The sequence below is a fragment of the Zalophus californianus genome, chromosome 13 (assembly GCF_009762305.2).
Source record: "Zalophus californianus isolate mZalCal1 chromosome 13, mZalCal1.pri.v2, whole genome shotgun sequence".
In the NCBI taxonomy this organism is placed as follows: domain Eukaryota; kingdom Metazoa; phylum Chordata; class Mammalia; order Carnivora; family Otariidae; genus Zalophus; species Zalophus californianus.
The window spans coordinates 84,045,105-84,066,990 of record NC_045607.1 but is presented as its reverse complement, the minus strand read 5'-3'; the positions used below and the strand labels follow the sequence as shown (position 1 = coordinate 84,066,990).

General features: G+C 44.2%; 1 protein-coding gene across 7 annotated transcripts in view; it reads left to right on the top strand.

The window, feature by feature from the left end:
• The window catches only part of PIP5K1B (phosphatidylinositol-4-phosphate 5-kinase type 1 beta), a 295,362-nt gene that overhangs the window by 90,372 nt on the left and 183,104 nt on the right, over window positions 1-21,886 (top strand). For 4 of the 7 annotated variants that reach the window (XM_027615109.2, XM_027615110.2, XM_027615107.2 and 1 more), the window contains one exon: window positions 18,854-18,938. The gene's annotated coding sequence lies outside the window, so the exon portion shown is untranslated. Of the gene's footprint in view, window positions 1-17,227; window positions 17,239-18,853; window positions 18,939-19,731; window positions 19,892-21,886 lie in introns of those variants that run through there. The other 3 variants (XM_027615114.2, XM_027615115.2, XM_027615108.1) reach the window with 2 other exon arrangements.

Sequence of the window (21,886 nt, the reverse complement as noted above, 5' to 3'; positions counted from 1 at the left end):
AAACCCAGCAGTGCTTTGTAGTGCTTTGTTATAATATATAATAGACATATTTCCAAGATGGTACAGGAATCCAGAAGGGAATAACAAAGGTGTTTCTAAAGGAAGCAACTCTTCAGCAAGTTGGTAAGTGAACAGGTGTAAAACAGGAGATGAGGGATACGTGAAAAGTGTCATGCAACTGCAATAGCCAGTGTATATTGTAGAAATTTCCAACAATCAAGAATTGCAATCCTCATTTAAGACAATTAATTCTTGAGTTAAGTTTTTAAATTTCCTTTACTAATTTAGTGTTTTCTTCTCTGTATCTGGTTTTAAAAAAAAAAACCTGATTGTTAATTTGTTTATTCCTATTAGCAAAATTATTAAATCATTTGATCCTAGAAAAGTAAGTGAAATAGACATGGCTTTTGTGTTACTGTAACTACTTCCCATCTCAGTGACATACTTTTTTTCCTGCCTTGGATTTAATAGCTTAGAATTATGGCTGTGGATTCACAAAGAGAAAGATAGTCTAGACAAAGAATATGTAGTTTAAATTATTTGCTAAGTTTTTTGTGCTCTTCGTAATACTCTAAAATATGGTTGAGATCACTGTGTACATCTGTTGGTCTCAGCATTGGAAAAGCCTTTTGGCTGTACATTCTGAGATTTGAAACAAAGTAGATTTATAGTGGAAATGAACCAGAGGTTTAGACTAAATAGATGCGTTTTAAGAGAGCCATTATGATCTTATTTAAATATTTACCACAGTAAAGCAGGCATGTAGTACTGCTATGTTACTGCCATAATTTTTTTTAATAAATGAATTTGTATCCATGATAAATTTTGTTTAATTCTCCATGGAGTTACACATACTAGCCAATGTGAATACTTAAAATAATATTTTGGAGTCCAGATTTGAATTAAACTTCCTCCAAGTATAATGATTCCTTTATTAATTTTGAGCTTATTTAATTAGCAAGGATTTTTTTTTTTAAGTTAAAGAAGCCTAATTAACAAAATTCTGCAGAGTGATAAGTGTGGTGAATTTCTTATATGGTTGTAACATTGTTCACTGGGTAAACATTTCTTGCACACCTACTATGGGCCAGACTTTGAGCTTTCTTTAACAATTTTATCTCTAGTTTCTAGTAGAAACATTAATCCCCTTGCTTCCCGGAGTTTGTATTATTGGGAGGAGAAATAGACACCCCACCCCCCAGAAAGAGAGGGAGAGACATACAGATAATGAAATCATTGCCCAGTACAATTAAGGTTTGGAAGGAAATACATCAGGGGCTGAGAATTTGAATGGTAGAGAAGCACCTGCTTGGGATAGGGGAAGGGGAAGGACAGCATGAGGTGAGGTTGCAAAGCAAGGTAGGCAGCAGCTCTTACAAGGTCTTATAGGCCAAGGTGAGGAGTTTAAACTTTATTCCAAATGCAATGAGAAAAGCATTAAAGGATTTTGTACAAGGGACCGATCTGAATGGATTTTCTTGTATGATCAATCTTGCCTGTCAGGGAGACCAGGAGGAGGCTGCTGTATGAGTCTAGGCGAAAGCTGCTATAGTATCAGGATAGCAGTGAGGGTGGAGAGGAGAGGTGGTTCTGAGAAATCAGCAGGACTTGGAGGAGGGCGGGGGAGGGGAGCAAGAGAGAAATCCAAGATGACTCCTGGTTTACCGACTTGAGTAAAAAAGGGCTACTGAATGAGATGGGGAGGTCAGAAAGGGGCCGGAGTAGCGTGTTTGAGTTCTGTCCAGAGCGAGTTATGTCTAACATGCTTTTGAGAAACCCAAAGGGAGCTGTCAGTTGGATGTGTCTGTCCAAAGCTAAGGAAAGGTTTGGGCTCCAGCTAAAATTATATTTGAGAGGACCACACTGCCCATCAGTAGGTTGGCTTTAATATGTTTTAAAGAAGCATTTGCAGTATAATTGATAATACTGAAACTCTCTATCTGTAGCACACATCCTCTGTTCATTGATGACTCAGTGTAGGGCACATGCCAGTTATGAAAATGAATGAAGTCTTCCCTGGCGACTCTTCTATTATTCCAAATGCCTTAGCATGACACACAGGCCTTCTCTGTAGAACCTTCCAGATTCATGCCTGTATCCCTAGATGCACACCATGACACGTAACTGGTCATTTCCGGGAGGCGCCATGTTGTCCCACCTCCACACCTTTGCAGATGCTGAAACACATTCCGACTTTTTCCTACCTTGCCTTCTGCGCGTCATCATGTACGAAACAGCCCTGTGTTGTAGGTACCCCTTCCTCAGAGGAGCCTTTCCAGAGTCCGGGCTCCGTGCCCCTTCCGTGCGCTGCACTGAGTAACCTGTATTCACCCTGTATGAGCACCTAGTACACTGTTTGGTGACTGCCCGTGGGACCTGGGTCTTTTTGGTAGTACTGCTCTCGAGCCCAGGCAAGGGCAGCCTTCCCTGGGACACCTAACCTAGGTCTTGTACTTGAAAGGGCTTCTCTCTGGCCCTTCTCTGGCTGCGCCCCTTCTCCATGGGGCAGCAAGTCGGAGAAGTCCAGGGGGTGTGCCAGGCTGAAGTTCATGTGCTCCTTTCCATGCCATGCTCCATGGAACCTAGGACCCCACATTCCAGAATTCTCTGCACTCATGATGCCGAGTCTGCTGTGAGGGCGTCTTTCCCAGGTCCTTGCTCCTGGGGGGGAGCCAGGCCCCAGTGACGACACCCTGGGGTCTGAAGGATGGGAAGCAACATCCACAGGGTTGTCCACCCATGAGCACTCAGGCCCTGAGAGGTATGGGAGAGGACGGCCATGGAGAAGAGAAGGTGGCAGGCCAGGGGTCAGGGGTGAGCCCTTTCTGGCCCAGAACTCCGAGGAGCCTGAGAATTCTAAATCCAAAGCCCCACCGTTCCACGTCAGGTCCTTTGGAGGAATTGAAAATGGTGATGCTGGTTGGGGCGGAGGTAGCCGTGGGCCGCAGGTGCCCACTGAGGCCGGTGAGTGAGGAGGACCCTCCTGGCATACCAGATGCGCGCCCAGACCCTGCGCGTGCCAGGTGGGCCTCTCCTTAGACTGCCAGTGTTTGACATTGAGCCCTACCCCTCCCCCAGCCCCTGGCACACAGGTCCTGCACGTGCGCAGCTGTGTGTTTCTGGGGAATGATCCAGTCCTGCGTGGCTTCTCTGGCCTCGTGAGGAATTGGGGCAGCCTGAACCTCCTGGAACCCGCTGGGCCCCACTGCCCCTGCTTACTGGTCGTACTGGCCTTCAAGTCACCTCCTGCTCATCTGTCTATGGATGCAGCCCGTAGCAAGAGTGGGGTTCTCACCCACCATGTGTGGTTCTACACAGGTGCCCGCTCAAGAGCAAACAGAAGCTCTTTTGCAGGCCATACCGGCGGCCAAGCCCGGCACCTGCTGGTAAAGAGGGTCCTTTTTCTTTGCAGGGCTGAGTCTGCCCAGAGGAGATGTTCTTCTCATTTTCGACAGAGAGGTGGACTTTTGCAAAGTCAGAAGGGGTGCTTTTTTTGTCATTCCCACAAAGGTGGCCTAAGCTTCCCAGGGTCATGGCAGGGTAGAAAATGTGGCTACCTTGGGCCTAAGTTCTTCATTACCATTAAGTTCTTGGGATCCTGAAGCTGTAAGCATTCCAAGTGCCAGGATGTTTGAGTGATTGTCTCTGTATCTGCATCTCCTTTCCCCTCCCCTCCCTGCCAAGTCCCAAACAGGAAGCTGTTGATCCAAGTCACAGGTGCCCGTGCCCATCCCCCGTGCTCGCAGGTCTGTCTCGTTCACCACCTGCTGCTCCCACAGAGATAGATGGGTCCTTAGGTAGGCTCAGCCATCCCTTTTTCCCAGATCCTTCTGCCTGCCTTCCCATAAGGTGGATTGGAATTGTGTTTGGGGGTGGGAGGTCGGTGGGGGGTGGGGGTTGTGCAGGGTGCTTTCCTTGAGCCAAGGCATAGCCCTGTGTGTGTGTTTTGATGACCCCCCTCTCCCCGCAAGTAGAGCTCTCTGAAGGGCAGAAGGGAGCCTGGGATTCCAGAGATACTTAGCCATATTAACACTAGGGAAAGGGCACATATTTTTCCTCTTGGATTGCTACTAATCCCAACATTGCTCCATCCTTCCTGGATTTCTTTTAGTTGGGCTGAACTTTGGGTTTAGCCTGTTCCTTGATACTGAAAAAAGAGGGTAGGTGTCGTTTTGAGACATCCGCAGAGCAGTGAGCTTTGAGGCACTCTGCCGGGTGTGTTGAGATTTGAAATATCCTAAAACTGAAGATTTGGAATCCCCCCCCCCAACTTTAAAAATGATAGGAACTTAAATAGTTTAATAATAAGATTAAGAGTCACTCCTGTGAACTGAATGCACCACCTGACAAGAAGTCTTTGCCAGAGTGGACAGATAAGCAAAAATCTTGAATTATGTCTTCCCTTAAAGGGAAGGTAGCTTTGCAGACCACAGTCCCATAGACATAACCAGGAGAAGTTTGCAGATGAAGAGCAGCTTGCTCCAAGAGAAGCCACATGTCAGCTTGAAGTCTCTCCTGTTCAGAGCAGTTGCGACACAGGGGAGGTCTTCATATTTTGTCTTGTGACTAATGCTGTATTGAATTCTCATGGAACGAAGGATGTTTGCCCCATCACCATGAAACAGGAATTACAGCCCGTTTCAGCCTCTCGTGCGTTTCTAGAAGCAGCAAGGAGGTGGAGAGCGAAGTCAGCATGGGGGCATCACAAAAACCAGGTTAGAAGAAGATGCTCCAAAAGATGAGCTGTGGGCCCCTCTGGGTGGGGAGACTGCCGGCCACTTTTACTTTCTTTGTGATTTTGTGTGAAATGGACCTCAAATAGCAAGAGAAGGGAGGAAGGAGAGAACAAAGAAGGAAAGCTACCTCCTGGAGGTATTTGGGGTACCAAATTGATGTCTGTCCTTGTTTTTCATCTCATTTCATCACTCTAAAAAAAACTCAACATTGATTTACCATCCAGTGCCCAAAGGGAGAGGAAGAAAACATTTATGAAGCATTGATTTAATGTGTAAGGACTGATAATAAAACATCCTGTCTGCCCTGCAGCTGCTTATCTAAGAAGCGTAGCGGACAGACTCATATAGACACATTCATCCAACTTTCAGCTTCGAAGTCTGTCCACAAGCCACACACTGTGCTGGGTTTTGTGATTTACATGTAAATACATGGAGGTGATTGCCCCAAAGCACTGATGGTGTAGCAGAAAGAAAAGAAAATTAAGCTGATGATGGCAGTTTGGTCAGTAAGTGTCCCAGCCGGGGCAGGCCCAGGGCAGCCCAGGAGCGTCTCAAGATGGCAGCAGGGGAAATGCCAAGAAAGGATTAGAACCAAAGATGACCATTGAGATTGGAGAGAACTTGATTGATGAACTAGAGTGGGGGCTGTTAAGGAGGAGTGGGGATGGCCCCTGATTTGGGGCTTGGACCGCCAGGTGGAAAATGGTAGCGTTCTCTGGGTTGAGTGGAATATGAGACATGGAAGTTGGAGCTTATAGGATTTATAGAGCCCGTAAGACGTTGTAGGGACCCTGAAAGCCACCGAAAACAGATCTAGAGCTCAAGAAGAAGATCGGGGACCCAGCATCATTTGGAAGTCATCACAGGTAGGTTGCATTTGAAGCCATTGGGAATGGAAGAAATTATTCAGAAGGAGTGAGAAGAAAAAACACAGAACACCCCGCGGAACATGAATCATTAAGAGGGAGCCTGCCAAAGAGACAGAGATGCATTTGGACAGGTAGGGGAAACCAGGAAAAATGGAATCTGTGCTCACGCTCTCTCTCAGGTCTGCTACCGTGGACAGAAGGGCAAAGAGCAAATGACAGGTGTCAGAAAGGCCCATGCAGACTGTGTTTGCCTCTTTAACAGACGTCCCAGGACATCACCGTCCACCGACCTCTTATTTCCAGAACATCTGGGAATACAAGTTTCTCCTGTTTCTCGAACTGGGTACATTGCCTACCCAAACAGAATCCAGGTTGTGTGAGTAAAGAACATCAGGAAAGGGATTTAGGGAAAGCAGATGGCCGTGTTGGCCACGCCAGGGAGCCAAGGGAAGAGGGGCCCTCAGTGAAGGAAGACTGGTCGTTTGTCACTTAGACATTTCAGAACCTACTGTGTACAGAACCCTCTCAAGTCAGCGCTTTGGAAAAGTCCAGGAAGATCAGGAAAGAAACCACGGGGGTGAAACCACAGTGTGGTGTGGATGTGGGGGGTGGGGCAGATTGCTGTGCCTCTGGAAGTGAAGGCAGGGAGTGTGCACACATCTCTGGAGGATTTGACCTTGAGCATAAGGGGAGTGAGACAAGGCTGCGTCCAGAGGGAGTGGCAGGGGCAGGACATGGAGGGTCTCGGGAGAACGGCCCGGCTCCTGTTCCCAAGGTGAAGAGCTAGACGAGAGAGAAGGAGGAGAAGATCCAGGTAAAAGGCTAACTGAGGATGACAGAGAGGGTGGGCTCCAGGCAGGGGTGTGCTGGAAGGAACACAGAACACCCCTTAGCTGTGCACGGGACAGAAGGCTGGGAGTCAGTGCTCCGGAGTCACGGGTGGGGAAGGGACCATCCATCCCTCTGGGAAGCAGGAGGCAAGCTGCAGAGATGGCAGGGAAGGAGATCAATGAAGTCTTAAAATAGGTGGCATTCACAGAGTGCCTAAGAGCCCTGCGTGCTCCCATCCTGGTTCTGTCGCTCGCTTACTGTGTGAGCTTGTGCCGGTTATGTAACCTCTCTGTGCCTCGGCTTTCTCATCTGTAAAAAGAAAAATGGGGATGAGCACAGAATTCTGTTTCCGGGAGGTGTTGGGAGAATTGCATGAGTCAATTCGTGCAGGACTTACCAGTGTGCCTGGCACAGGAAGCACTCTGTACGGATTACCTACAATAATAACTGTTAATAGGAGCAAGGGCAGAGGCAGTCTGGGGCCACGGAAACACCAGAATGTAAGTGGTGGGCGGAGCGTGAGGAGTGAGGAGGGCACAGCCAAGGAGGCTCTTGTTCTTCTAGAATGGAAGGAATCAGGAAGTCCTCAGGGACAGGAGACCCTTGACTGATACGTGGGTTCACGGAGAGGCCCTTTTCAGGGTGAGCAAACACTGTGGGCTCAGGCAGGGGTGTGCTCTCTCGAGACTTGAGAGGGCCATGTGAGGTGCAGGGAGCCGCCCCGAGGGAGGGAGGCAGGCAGGCGGAACAGCGGCCTGAGCCACGTGGGAGCCCAGGCTCTGCAGGACCCTGACTGGCCTGGGTCACCTCCATGGCCACCGGGAGTTTGGAAGGAACACAGTGACAGGATCTCCTCTGTGTTGCAGTGCCTGTCCTGGTGAGGGTAGCTGATGATGATGATGACAGTGACACTACATTTTTGGAGCGTGTACTCTGTGCCAGGGTCCCCAGAAGGGCTTTACGGATGGGTCACTCCTCACACCTGCCCTAGGAGAAATGTTTTGCTCAGACGAGGGAACTAAGTGAGGCACGCGGATTAAGGGACTCAGGGAGACCGCACAGCTGTCGAAGCTGGACAGTGTGACTCACAGCCTGTTCCCGTGACCACCAGGCTGTCACCATCTGTCCCAACAGTGTGTGGCTCAGAGGAGAGGGTGACAGGTGGAGGATGGGCCGATGACCTCAGCCAAGCCTGTGGCCGATCCTGAGAGTACATTTTTTGGTCTTCTTCAGATCAGAACCCCTACTAAGAGCTCAAGTGAGTGGTGGACATGTTCGGTAGATCCCGGGGACTTCTTGAACCCAGCTGCTAGCTGGGGAATATGGCAGGATTCCCAGGGCCGGACAGCCATCAGGAAGTTGACCTCTCTCTGTCGGTCTCCCTGGAAACGCAGGGCCTTGTCTGTGTGTCTGTCTGCAGTCTGGTGAAATTGACTGTTTTGATTTCCACTCATCCGTGGTTTTGGCCGGTACTGGCCGGACCTGACCTGACAAGGCCAAGGCCAACACCGCTTGACCCACTCGGTCTCCACGTTGTAGAAAGTTCTCCATGTGGAGAATCTGTGGTTTAGCCGGAGCCGGGTTCCCTGGGCAGTTCATTGTGCAGCTGGGATGGGTGTGGCGAGAGAAGCACCAGGGCGGAGCAGAGGGGTAGCTGCTCTTAGAAGTGTCGTCATCTTCCTTGGGTAGTGAAGCTTGAAACCTCAGTCGTGTTGGATGCCCCGCGCCCGCCACCACGCTCCCCCAGACCCAGTCGATGGCCGGGTTCTGGTGACGTTTTCCTCATCGGCACCACGCAAGGCTCCTTCCACTCAGTCTCCGGCTCCACCCGAATCTTCTAGATCCCCGTCCCCAGGACCCCTGCAGCAGCGGCAGGCCAGATGCATGCCTTCAGTCTGGGCCTTCCCTTCCCATTTCATCTTGTCTCCTCTTAGTAACACTTTAAAGAAATCTTCATGGCCTCCTGCTCAAAAGCCTTCAGCAGATGCTCTCTGATTTGCGATAGCCGTGGCCGACTCCCAGGGCCGTGCAGCCCGGGACTCATGGCTGTCTGCACCTTGATTCCCCTCTGTTCAGTCAGCGAGGTCTTCCTCCGTCACCAGCAGTCCCCTTCCACACTCCTGCCTCGACCTCTTTCCTGGACCTCTGTCCCCTCCCTGGCCTCTGAACAACACCTTTTACCCTCGCTTCTCCTGTTAAGCTGTTGGTCCATTGAAAGCAGCTCTCAGCCCAGTGTGTCTTCAGTACAACCAGGCACATAGCAAACACTCGGGAAATTTAATATCCAGTGATTAATAGCTGATTTGTGATCACTTGGCCTTGGGTTTTCTTTTTTCCCCTTTTTAATTCTTGATTGCATTTTTAGAACATTCCAGATGAGCCCTCTGACTGTGATAATTGAATACTTGTTAGAAGCAAAGCCAAGTAAAAGGAATTAACTCCTAATCCTGTTAAAGACTTTCTCATTATTCCGTGTGCTTGTGTTTTGGCTTCCCTTTTAAGCGCCTTGACAACAGGGACCGTCGTATTCATTATGTGTCCCCCAAAGTGCCTTATATACAGGAGTTCTGGAATAAATGTCAGAGTAAATGAATACTGTTCTGGGTGAGGAGCATGTCAGATGTGGTCATGTCATTACTCGTGTTTTCCCTGTCTCTATACATTTATATTTGTGCCTCATTGGAAACTTCCCATATTACTTACTGCTGCTTAAGTTCATTAAGCCTGGAACTATAGAATATTTCTGGACAGAATTTTTCTTCTGCTGGGCGTCTTTCTGCCTTTAGCAGCATCCTTCATGTGCTCAGCCACAGTCCTGCCTACACCCTTTTAGGTTCTTTCAGACTCCCCACAGACACACAGCACCCACCCCTGCCCCACCCCCCTTCCCCAAGCACCTGGTGCAGAGGAAGTTCTTTGGGGTAAGCCACCAGCTGTCCTTTGCACTTGGGGCATACAGGAGATCTGTTACTTTGGCTTTCTCAGTAGAAGATGAAATGGATCCAGAAATGCTTTGCAGACTGCTGCAGAAGCAAAAACCAATAGGTTTAGGTTCTTTCTTTCTGAAGCCAAACATTTTCTACCCATCATAACTGGCTTTACATTTGCATACGGTTTGCACAGTTGTTATTATTGTAACAATTGAATAATTCCTGGCATGTAGTCTTAGGGGGAAAAGGTGTGAATAGTTTAGAAATGAAATGTGGAGAGAAAGCATGATCTGGTAAATTTAAAAAAATGAGAAAATTTACAATGTGGTAAAAATACAGTATCATGAAGCCTGCCTTGTACCAAATGTCTAGCAAAAAGTGGGGGAGAAGAAATTTAAGCATTATATCAAGGCAGAAAGTCCAGCTGTGTGAGACCTTTAGTGATTATCCCAGATGTCTCTGGGACAAGCCAATAGAGCAACAGTGTTGGTAAATCTTCCTCCGTTCTTTTCCCATGTGCCAAACGGAAGCCTAGATGTCATAACCCCTGACCCTCCAACACTACCACCAAACACATCCACACATCCTACGTCCTTGTGTATTGAAATTGGGGCAGGAGGAGAGCGTGCAGTGATGGAGTTTTCGTGAAATTCTGTGAATGGCACCAGTCCGGGCACCACACATCCCTCAAGGTTGTTTTCATGGTCTGCTTCCTTCTGTCTGCCGCTTACAGGGAAGACTCGGTTTGAAAAGGCTTATGAATCCTTTTAGCACCACGTCTGTTGGAAACACAAATTATCAGTGGTTCATTTTATGCTGAGCCTTTCTTCCTTGCCATTGATAGCTATTCTGTTTCTTCACTTTGTGAGATGCATTCTGAGAGTGGATGAATGTGTTTCATGAGAGAATAGAAGAGCCCCGCCATTTGTTTTGATTGGCCTCCATTTGGATTCATAGTGAGCAGGTGCCATCATCGAGAATAGGTTTTGGTAGTGGCTTGGTTACGTAAATATTAGATACATGAAATGAAACCTCACTTAAATGCTTTTCATCAGAAAGCACAGGGGAACTTCATGGTGAGTCCGGGAGCACCACGGTTCTGTTTGTCCAGCTTTAGAGCCTACAGATGTGCAACATAGCCTGCCTGAACACACATGTATGTAGGTGACCCCTGCCCCATGCATCAGCCTCACATGCAGATTGGCTGCATTTCTTTGACAGCTTCTGCAAATACTCTAAAGAAATAAGTCTGGCCCTATGATTTCCTAACATAACAAGCTTTTTCTGGTCTGAAAAATACAGGCATGTCTACTGGGGAAACCACGTCAGGGATTGTTTTCAGTTCGGTGTATTTTTGTTGCTTGTAGTTAAGCCTTGGAAAATTGTCCATCCCATTTTGATTTTTTCCTGCTTGATTGTTAACTGTTGTTATTTATTGCCAAAACCACATTAAAAAAAAAGTATCAAACCACTTAATGCCCTGGAAGGACAGTGATATTCTTACCTCTCCAACAGAGCTATTTACAAGGCTGACATTTTTTCTAGGAATGGCTTTTGAGGTTTTTGTGAATATATATAAATTTCCACAAGTGTGTTTTTATGCAGGCGAAGGATTGAACAGGGACTTATGAGCGTTAGGTAGAATGAGCAGTCTGGAAATCTGTTGGTAAACCTTTGAGGAACATCCTTACCTTTGGGCTGCTTCTGGGTAAATTCCTTAAAAAACAAAACAAAACGAAGACAAAAACGCAAATTCAACATCTCATGCACACCCACGAAAATATGTTAAATATGCTCCTTCATGCTGCTGGGTCTTTCTCTAAGCAAGCCGCCGTGGAGCCTGGCGTCTTCCTCACCCTCTGCTTCTCAACCATGTGTCCCCCGGAAGCTGCTCTAAGTCCATTTTCAGTATTCCGCAGAAATGGAGTTTTCTGGGCTCCCTAAAGGCTGACTCGGGCAGTTCCCGGAGGAGAACACATACTGCCTTGTACTGTAGTTGTCCCCATGTGACTTCTTCGAAGATGCGGATCTGTCTTTATGGCTCCAAGGCTAAGTTCACTGCCTGACATGTAATGCTCAATGAATGAATGAATTGAATGGATGACATGAAAGAATGAAAAAAAGATTGCATGAATTAATTTGCTGGCAGAGAACAAATGTGAACTCAGAAGAGCATAATTTAAACGCAGAGGATGAACGTCAGCATGCAGGCATGACCAAGGCCCCAGATATTTTTTAATTGCTTTCCCCCTAGGGAAATGTTCTAGGCCGCGTTACCATACGTAGCCTGAGTGGCAAGAAAGCGTTTGAATATGGCTATCTTATGGAAGATCAATTCCCATAGGGCACGTTGCGCTCATAATGAGCAAATAATTAATGAGTCTCCTCATTCCAAGGAGGATCTGAGATGAGGCTCTATCAAGAAATGGCAGTGGCACCAACTCAGAGGCACTACCTCATGGGGTCAGCAGAATTCATGGTGGAGGAGAAGTAGATGGGAGCCCAAGGTCCCAGAGAGTGAACAGCAGACATGGGCCTAAACCCTCCACCCTCTTCAGAGGCCTGTTCAGCGTTCTGCCCGTCTGTCCTTTTAGCTTTGCTCCATCAACGTTTAATGAAGTGTCTGTTTTTATGAGAAGACCAGTAAGGACTTGCGGGTAGTGCCCCTTACCTGTTGCATCTATGGATAGGTTGGCCTGTTTAGTTGGGTAATTAGGTAATTCATTGTTTTGCCCCCTCATTTTGCCTTGGGTGGGGAGCAGACTCCATCTGTGGCAAATAAAAAATAAGGACTTCTGCGGCCGTAGCTAGAGAATCAGAGGTTCAGAGGGTCACTGCTAACTCCAGTACAGCCCCCAGGTGTCACAGATGTAAAACTTGGAGTAACTGTTGAGTTTTCGAAAGCTCCCCTACCACCTTGAAAATTCAGAAATGCCCTCTAGGTTGAAACTCACTGATGTAGAACAAGTTTTACAGAAAACAATTATGTGAATAAATATTGTTGGCTAACCTTTTGATTGCATTTACAATTGGAAAAATGAAGTGTACTATTTATCAGACAGTCTTCTAATTGTCAGCTAGGAGAGAGAGCATGTGGTGTTGTGGAGAGAACAGATTTGAAGTCAGACAGCTCTGGATCACATCTCTGCCCTGCCACCTCTTGACTTGACTTGTCTAAAGTCACAGCCTCACCCCTTAACATTTGATGAAGAAGGCACAGAGGAGCCTGGCTACTTTGTAGCCATCTACTTAAGCTCTTTGCAGATCCCCAGAGTCATAAAAATAGAAATGGTTGTACCAGCTCCTGGCCTACCTCCAAATCCACATTTCCTTTGAGAATCAAGTTTCTTATGCATATCATTAGCTCATATCTGCTTTCCCACTTCCATTACAGTTGTATATGTCATTCTGTGGCCTGTCATCGGCCTTTTTGTCCTCAGAGCCATACGTCACCTCTTGTTCTTTTCTGTATCACTGGGCAGTCATCCCCTATGGGATGCATTTCCAGACTCCTCGTGTCAGATGGTTTTTAGTGGGCTTGTCATGGAAGCCGTAGACAGGGATTGGCAGGTACAGGGGTTAAGGGGGAATCCAGGGTGTTTTTCCCCTCTCTCTGCCTTGCGGGGGAGGGGGGGTTGTGTGTTTCCATCAGTGACGCTGTCTTCCACATACCTCCAAACATACCTCTCCTTCTATGGTTCTAGCTTCTACCAGTCAACCTTCACCACGATGGTCTGGTCACAACAGATAACCTCCAGCTTTTGAGGTTTTTGTCAACACCCCTTTCTGTTGTTGTGCCTCTAGTCTTTAAAGCACTTCCTGCTGCTGTGAGTCTCTGCATTTCTTTGCCATTTTTGCTCAGCTTTTCAGCTCACCTATCACATTTATAACTAAGTCCATGTATTAAGTTCCTCTCTTTTTTTAAGTTTATTTCAGAGAGAGAGAGAGCACTAGTGGGGGGGGCAGAGGGAGAGAGAGAACCTCAAGCAGACTCCACTCTGAGCGCAGAGCCTGACAGAGGGCTCGATCCCACAACCACGAGATCATGCCCTGAGCCAAAACCAAGAGTTGGATGCTTAACCGACTACACCACCCAGGCACACGCACGTTCCCTCTCTTTAACATACCCAGAAGGGTTTCCATTTTTCCACCCTGGACCCTGACAACTCTTTTGAAGTAATAAAATGTCTTTCTTGCCTTTACTAGTCAGACTGGCTTAGATCATCCCAAGCCTCTGAAGCAGGCTGAAAATTCCCCAGACCTGACACACAGAGGTAGTGATTTAGTTGTTGTGCTGTGTGGACCAAGAATCTGGATTTTCAGAAATCTCCCCAGTGGTTATGCTGCCCAGCCCTGGTATCGGGAACAACAGAGCCAGGCTGAGGTGGAGGTGCTTGGGGTGGGAGTCTCTGTGGTCATGCCGCCCCCCACTAAGGGCTTCTCTTCTACAGACCAGGCTCACAGCAGGAGAGCCTGCCTTGGCGAAATCAAAAATGTGTACCTCCCATGGGTGTTACAGGATAGTCAGCTACACTGTGTCAAAATTGGAGGATGCTAAGGAATTATTTGCAGCCTTAAATGAGATCATGTATGTGACAGCTTCTCACACCTAGTTGTTGCTCAAGGAATGAGAGTATCTCTCCTTCCCTCAAATGAAGTGAAAGCCCAGAAATGCAGAAGGCTGTGAAAGTGTGTAAGTTACTTATTCCTGAAGCTAACAGAATCCAGACACTTCATATCAGAAAGGATAGGTAAGCAATTAAATAGTAAAAAAAAAAAAAAAAAAATCTCCTTGCTTGGTGTATACTGTGCTTATCTTAGCTGGTGTCTCAACATTCTAACCATAGGACACTGTCAGTTGGCTCTTTTGCATGTCAGAAATACTTTAAGAAAATAAGTTCTGGGCGCCTGGGTGGCTCAGTTGGTTAAGTGACTGCCTTTGGCTCAGGTCATGATCGAGTCCTGGGATCGAGTCCCGCATCGGGCTCCCTGCTCAGCAGGGAGTCTGCTTCTCCCTCTGACCCTCCCCCCTCTCATGTGCTCTCTCTTTCTCTCTCTCTCTCTCTCATTCTCTCTTTCAAATAAATAAAAATCTTTAAAAAAAAAAGTTCTAACTGTATGAGATTACATGTTAACACATTTCCTAAGGAGAGCTGAGTCTTATGATTATGCCCTTACTTGGCCACTAGAATTTCTGCATTCCAAGGTCTTGCCAGAGACTCTAATTTTGAGTGCTCCAGTGTCCAATTCTTATCAAAAGGTTGGTTATGAGAAATAATTTTCATGGAGGATTGCCTGAAGGTTATGCAGTCCTTTCATTCCTCATTTAGATAGCCTAGATATTATTCATGGTTTAAGTCAAGTCATTGGATCTCAATGTAATAGCTTCTTGTCAGTTTCCCTTTACTTGGCAGGATTAGTGAAAAAAGACACATCTATCCTTATGGAATTTTTGCACTCTGTGTTAAAAGAGGAAACTCTCAAATTAAGAATACAGTTGCACCAAAAATAATAAAATACTTAGGCATAAACTTAACCAAAGAGGTGAAAGACCTATATTCCAAAAACTATAAAACACTGATGAAAGAAATTGAAGATGACACAAATGGAAACCTATTCCATGCCCATGGCTTGGAGGAATCAATATTGTTAAAATGTCCATACTACCCAAGCCATCTACAGATTTGATGCAGTCCCTATCAAAATACCAACAACATTTTTCACAAAACTAGAACAGATCCTAAAATTTAGATGGAACTGCAAAAGACCCCGAATAGCCAAAGCATTCTTCAGAAAGAAGAACATAGCTGGAGGTATCACAATTCCAGATTTCAAGATATACTACAAAGCTGTAGTAATCAAAACAGTATGGTATTGGCACAAAAATAGACACACAGATCAATGGAACAGAGTAGAGAGCCTAGAAATAAACCTTCACTTACATGGTCAATTGATCTACAACAAAGGAGACAAGAACATGCAATGGGGAAAAGACAGTTTCTTCAACAAATGGTGCTGGGAAAACTGGACAGCTACATGCAAAAGAATGAAATTGGACCACTTCCTTACACCATACTCAAAAATAAACTCAAGATTGGTTAAAGACCTAAATGGGAGACCTGAAACCATAAGACTCCTAGAAGAAAATACAGGTAGTAATTTCTTGGATGTCACCCAGAGAAACATTTTTCTAGATAGGTCTCTTGGGAAACAAAAGAAAAACTAAACTGTTGGGACTACACCAAAGTAAAAAGCTTTTGCACAGCAAGGGAAATCATCAACAAAACAAAAAGGCAACCTGCTGAATGGGAGAAGATATTTGCAAATGATATATCCAGTAAAAGGCTAATATCCAAAATATATAAAGCACTTACACAGCTTAACACACATAAAACCCAAATAATCCAATTTAAAAATGGGCAGAGCACCTGAATAGACATTTCTTCAAAGAAGACATACAGATGGCCAACAGACACGAAAAGATGTTCAACACTCTTCATCAGGGCAATGCAAATCAAAACCACAATGAGGTATCACTCCACACCTGTCTGAATGGCTAGAATCCAAAACACAAGAAATAACAAATGTTGACAAAGATGCGGAGAAAAAGGAACCCTCATGCACTTTGGTGGGAATGCAAGCCGGTACAGCCACTGTGGAAAAGAATATGGCATTTCTTCAAAAAATTAAAAATGGAATTACCATATGATTCAATAATCCCACTATTGGATATTTACCCAAAGAAAACAACACTAATTTGAAAAGATATGTGCACCCCTTTGTCTATTGCAGCATTATTTATAATAGCCAAGATATGGGATCAACCCAAGTATCCACTGATAAACTAGTGAATCAAGAAGAGGTGGTGTATTTATACAATGGATTATTTCTCAGCCACAAAAGTTGATGAGATCCTGCCATCTGCAACAACACGGATGGACCTAGAGGGTATCATACTAAGTGAAATACATCAGAGAGAGACAAATGCCATGTGATTCCATTCATATGTGGAATTTAAGAAACAAAACAAATGAACAATCACAAAAAAATAGACTCTTAAATACAGAGAACAAACTGGTGGTTACCTACTGTAACTTTTCACTGAAGAGTTCTTCAAACAGAAGAGCCATGTGGATTAAGAGGAGGTATTTAGTAGTTCAGAGTGAAACAGTGAGAAAGTAAAAACCGTCTAAAACACCTCCTGTGGATGAGGAAGAGAGAAGAGATGTCATGGGTTCGTTTCTCTGGGAACAGGCAATGAAACAGAGTTTTGGGTGCAAGATACTTAGTAGAGGTCCACACCCGTGTCATGAGTTGAATTGTGTCCTGCACAAAAATATGTTAAAGTCCTAACCCCTGGTACCTGCAAATGTGACCTTATTTGGAAATGGAGTCTTTGCCAATGTCACCAAGTTAACATGACGTCATGAGGCTGGGCCCTCATATGATGTGACTGGTATCCTTATAAGAAAAGGAGAATGCTGTGTGAAGACAGACACACGGGGAGAACCCCAACAACAGGACCCATGCAGCCGCAAGCCAAGGAACGGCGAGGCTTTATGGCCAGAAGCAGGAAGAAGCAGGGAAGGATTTTACCCAGAGCCTCATGGGGGGCATGGCCCCACTGACACCTTCACTTTGGGCTTCCAGGTTCCAGAACTGTAAGAGAATACATTTCTGCCATGTTGAGGCACACCTGTGGAGATGAATAGAACCTTTGAAAGGAGGAGGGAGGGAACACAGCTGGGCAAGCCGAGGGAGAAGCCAGGCTCCCGTGCAGGACCCATGAAGCCGGCCCAGCTTGATGGGGAGCTGCCCCATCATTCAGTCACGGGATGTGGGCAACCCCAGGGAGGCCATCGCCCGGGTGAGGTGGCTCTCTGCAGAGGCAGACCCTGATGGAGCTGATAGGAAAGCATAGATTTTCTTAATGATTTAAAAATAGAATGATAACTAAGCAGATATACATGGAATAAAATGTTTTTGTTACTGGGAGGAAAAAATGGAATTACGATTTGGTTAATCCAGCAAAGAAGAAATGGGTAAAAATAAATGTAACAATAAATTGTAGTTACTAGTAAACAAATATGATGGAAGCAAACCAAATATAATCATAAGTCAATAGGGGCGCCTGGGTGGCTCAGTCGGTTAAGTGTCTGCCTTCAGCTCAGGTCATGATCCCCGCGTTCTGGGATTGAGCCCCACATGGGGCTCCCTGCTCAGTGGGAAACCTGCTTCTCCCTCTCCCTCTGCCCCTCTCCTTACTCGTGTGTTTCTCTCTCTCTCTCTTTCTCTATCTCTCTCTCTCTCTCTCTAAAATAAATAAAATCTAATCATAACACAGTAGATGTGAATTTGTTTAAATCCCCTTTCAAGTGACAGACTTTTAAATTGGCAAAAACAAAACAAAAACCCGGTTTTAATTTATTTGTAAGGAACACAGATAAAACAAAATGACAACTAAAAAAGTTAAAGAAATGGACAAGGCTATGCGTTATTTGCATGTGCCAAGTATATGCAAATAAAAGGAAAACAGAAGTGGTGTACATCAACCACAGTGGAACCCAAAAGTAAAATTATTCAAGAAAAGAAAAGGTACTTCTAAAAACAAAGAGTACATTTCACAAGGACACTATTATACATACATTATACACTGGCCATCATTGTTATGGAAATTTTAAGACAAAAATCAAAAAGAAACACAGGAGAATATGATAGAACTGTAATCATACTATCATAACCCAAGCAGGAATAAACACCCTTATCCAAACATCTTTAAAGTTCTGGTACTTGTATTTCTCTGGGAAAGAATCTTAGAAGTTGGGCCATACTTGATAAGTACATTAACTATTTGAAGGACCATTGCTACATTCCTTTCTATAAAAAGGTTGAAGCATCAATCCGGTGGTGCAGGAAGCGTACCTGTTTATTGACATACGTATCAGCACTGGATGTCTGCCATCTTTGAAATGTTTGCCAACCTGATGGGCAGATAATAGCATCTCAGTCATTTAAATTCCTGTTCCCTTACCACTAATGGGGCTTATCCTTTTCACAGGCTTATTGGTGATATATATTTCCAGTTCATATCCTCTGCTTATTTTTATAGTGTGTGGTTTGTCTTGTTTCTTTTATAATCAATTTGTATCATCTCCAGTATATTAGACACTAACCCTGTCATATGAGTTGCAAGCCATTGTTCATTTTTTTTGGCTTTGTTTATGGTATCTTGTCATGTAGACATTTTAAATTTTTATAGGGTCAAATCTGCTCGTTGTTCCTTTATGGGTTATGGATTTACTGTCTTACTTGGTAAGGCAACCAACCTGAAATTACACGTTTCTAGTTCCATTTTTAACATTAGGTCCTTCCTTTATTTTGGTTTAAACTGACTGCATTGTATTATCCCTATAGGCAACTCTGATCTTTTTTGGGAGCTGAGGTAAAGATGTGAATAAATAATAACCAGTGATTTCTATTTTAACAGGAACTTGGGAAGGAAAACAGTTTCAACAATGAATAGGTCACCCATCATGACTGACTACAGATGACTTGCCATTTCATTTACAAAGGTAAGGAAATACAGTCTACGTTTTTAATTCAACTGACTCTTGTGCTCTACCTCTTTTATATTTATTTACAAATATTCTAAATCATATTCTAGTTCATGACCTTTAACTTTGACATTATCAAATTTAAAACAAATGACAAGCAAATAGAAACATAGGAAATTTTGTGAATGTCAGCCTGCCTCGGGGCAGAACAGAACCCGGGAGCTGTCGTTTCTGCTATTGATTACTGCATGCGGTTCAGTTTTTGAATAGCATTAGGGTTTTCCTTTTTGTCAAATGTAGAGTGTTCATTGCAGAATCCTTGGAGAATAGAGCAAAATATAAAAATGAAAACCCAAAGCATTCATAACCCCATCATTTGCAGATAATCACCAGTAGTTCTGTGAATTTCTTTCCTCCTTCTTTGCATACACATAAAGAAACGTATAATTATGTATAATCTTTCTAAAACATACTTAGCTCCAGTAGTTATAAATGATGTACCTTAACTGGTACAGGAACATAGCACGTCTAAGAACAAATAGTAATTACCACTGTGTCCATTTCGAATTGCCATTTGCAGTTCACTAGAACATTCCCTAGCTTCTCATTTGCCTCCCCTGCACAGACATCCTGGTGATAGGTCCACATGACCCTGGTGAAACATCACCCTAAGAAACACCTCTGAAGTCTGGCAACATTTCACGGCATCCCTTTATCATTATTGTCTATTTTGTGCTGCTTAAAGGGAATTGTTTTTTAAAGAATAGAAGTTTACATATTTCTCTCCTCCTCTTCCCTACTGTCCATTCAGGGGTGTCCTACAAAGTAAAAAAAAAAAGAGAGAGAGACCATCTCATCCTATGTCCTGCATTCATGCCAGCTAGCCAACCCCTCACTAAGGTGGTTTCTTCAAACACCCTTCAAAGTCGCTCTTGAAGTTTTTTGGATTTCAAAGCTTCCAAGTCTTAGAGGTAAAATGACTGACACGGCATTTGTTAGTCCACAGTTGGTTAAAGAAAATCCACCTCTTACTGTCATTAGCACATACTAAGTTGGAGACACAAACGTACCCTAGTAGAGAAATGGGCTAGAGCTTCATATAGATAATTCACCAAAGAGATGCAAAGAACCAAAGAAACGTGACAAAGATGTCTGTCCTTACCATGAATCATACAAATGCAAAATAAAATGATATTTTTGCCCAGAATTGGCCAAGTGTTTTTTTGTGATTTTAAGTGAAAACACTTGTGGCTGGTAGAGATCTAAAGTAGGTATATTTTACTCAGTAGACATTATTCTAAGAATCTCTGGCAACTGTTTTAGACTTGCCTTTGGAAACATAAGAACAGAGAGTACGGTTTTATTTGTAACAGAAAAATAGGAAGCATCCTGAGTGTCCACTAATAAATCCGGAACCATGATGCATTTTTATGATAGAATTATTTAGATGTTAGACATTTTTTTCTAATTAACATTTAGTGATGCAGAAAAATGTTTATGACAAAGTGGAAAGGGCAAATATAAGTTTGTATATAATGTATGATTCCAGTTTTGTTAAAAGTAAACAAAGCACACATTTGAGAAAGATCAGATGGTAGAATAGCCAAATATTAACAATTACTGTTTGGGGGTAGTTGGATTAAAGGTGATAGTTTTATTTTCTTCTTTTTCTTTCAAATAAAATATCTGTTTTACTTAGGGAAAAATTTTCAATTAGCAATAATCGCGCCTTGGATAAACCTCATTGGCCACGGAAGAAAACAGATATTTTTTTAATTTAAAAATTACTTTTAAATTTTAAAATGACTGAAAAATAATGAACGGTTATACATTTGATTTAAAAAAATCAAGGAGCCTTCCTCATGTATTGTGAAACTTACTTTAATTCCAAAGTAGTTTGCAGAGAGTTTTGAGAGCTGGTTATGTCAGGAAAAGGAAAACGTGGCATATTCCATAGTAATTTACATTAAAAAAAAGTTTAAATCCTACGTGGAGATGATTTCTTTTGAAACATGTATAGTCTAAGTCTTTTTCACTGATGAAGGAAGTTATAAGGAGTTAATGACGTGGCCATTTAGTCCATGCCAACTGTCTACAGTTGCCACGCCATCGGCCTCTTCCAAAGAATCCTGCATACAATGCGATTGATGGGGTTGGACCCCTAAGTTATGTCTTTATCCCCCCCTTCAGGGAGTCAGCTCTCTTTCCAAACACAAAACACCCAAGTAGCTAGAATCAGATGCTTCCTGCATTGATCTAATGGGGTGTTATTACCTTTCTTATCAATTTATTTATCCATTCATTCTATAAATATTTATTCAGCACTTACTATGTGCCAGGTGTAGTTTAAGTGTTTGAGGTATATCAGTGAACAATACAGACTAAAATCCCTGCCTCTGCAGAGTTTAAATTCTTCAGGAGGAGACAGACTGAAACAAACAAAAACCCACTGTAATAAATAAGGAAACTCTATAGTATGTTAGACACTGATGAGTGCTATGGGCAAAAAAGGAAGGAAGGGGAAGGAGGGAGGGAGGAGGGAAGGAAGGAAGATTAAGCAGAGTTAAGAGGAAATGGGGGCAGGGAGGTGCCAAATAGGTTGTAGTTTAAAATAGGATCATCAAGCTAAGCATCAGATAGACGTTGACATTTGAACAAAGACCTAAAGGAGATAAGCAGGTGTCTGGGGAAGATTGTTCAGGCAGTGGGAATAGCTCAAGCAAAATGCCTTAATGTGGCTACATTCTGGAGTGTTTGAGAAACAGCAGAGTATCTGAAGCAGGGGGAAGAGGGGGAGCTCAGAGGTGCTGAGGTCAGAGGAGGAAAGGGAAGAGTATGGGGAAATCGTACAGGGCCACGTCAACCATTGTAAGACTTTGGCTTTTACTTTGGGTGGAAAGGGAAACCACTGTAGGGTCTTAAGGGCAAAGTGACATGGTCTGATTAGGTTTAATGACAGATCACTC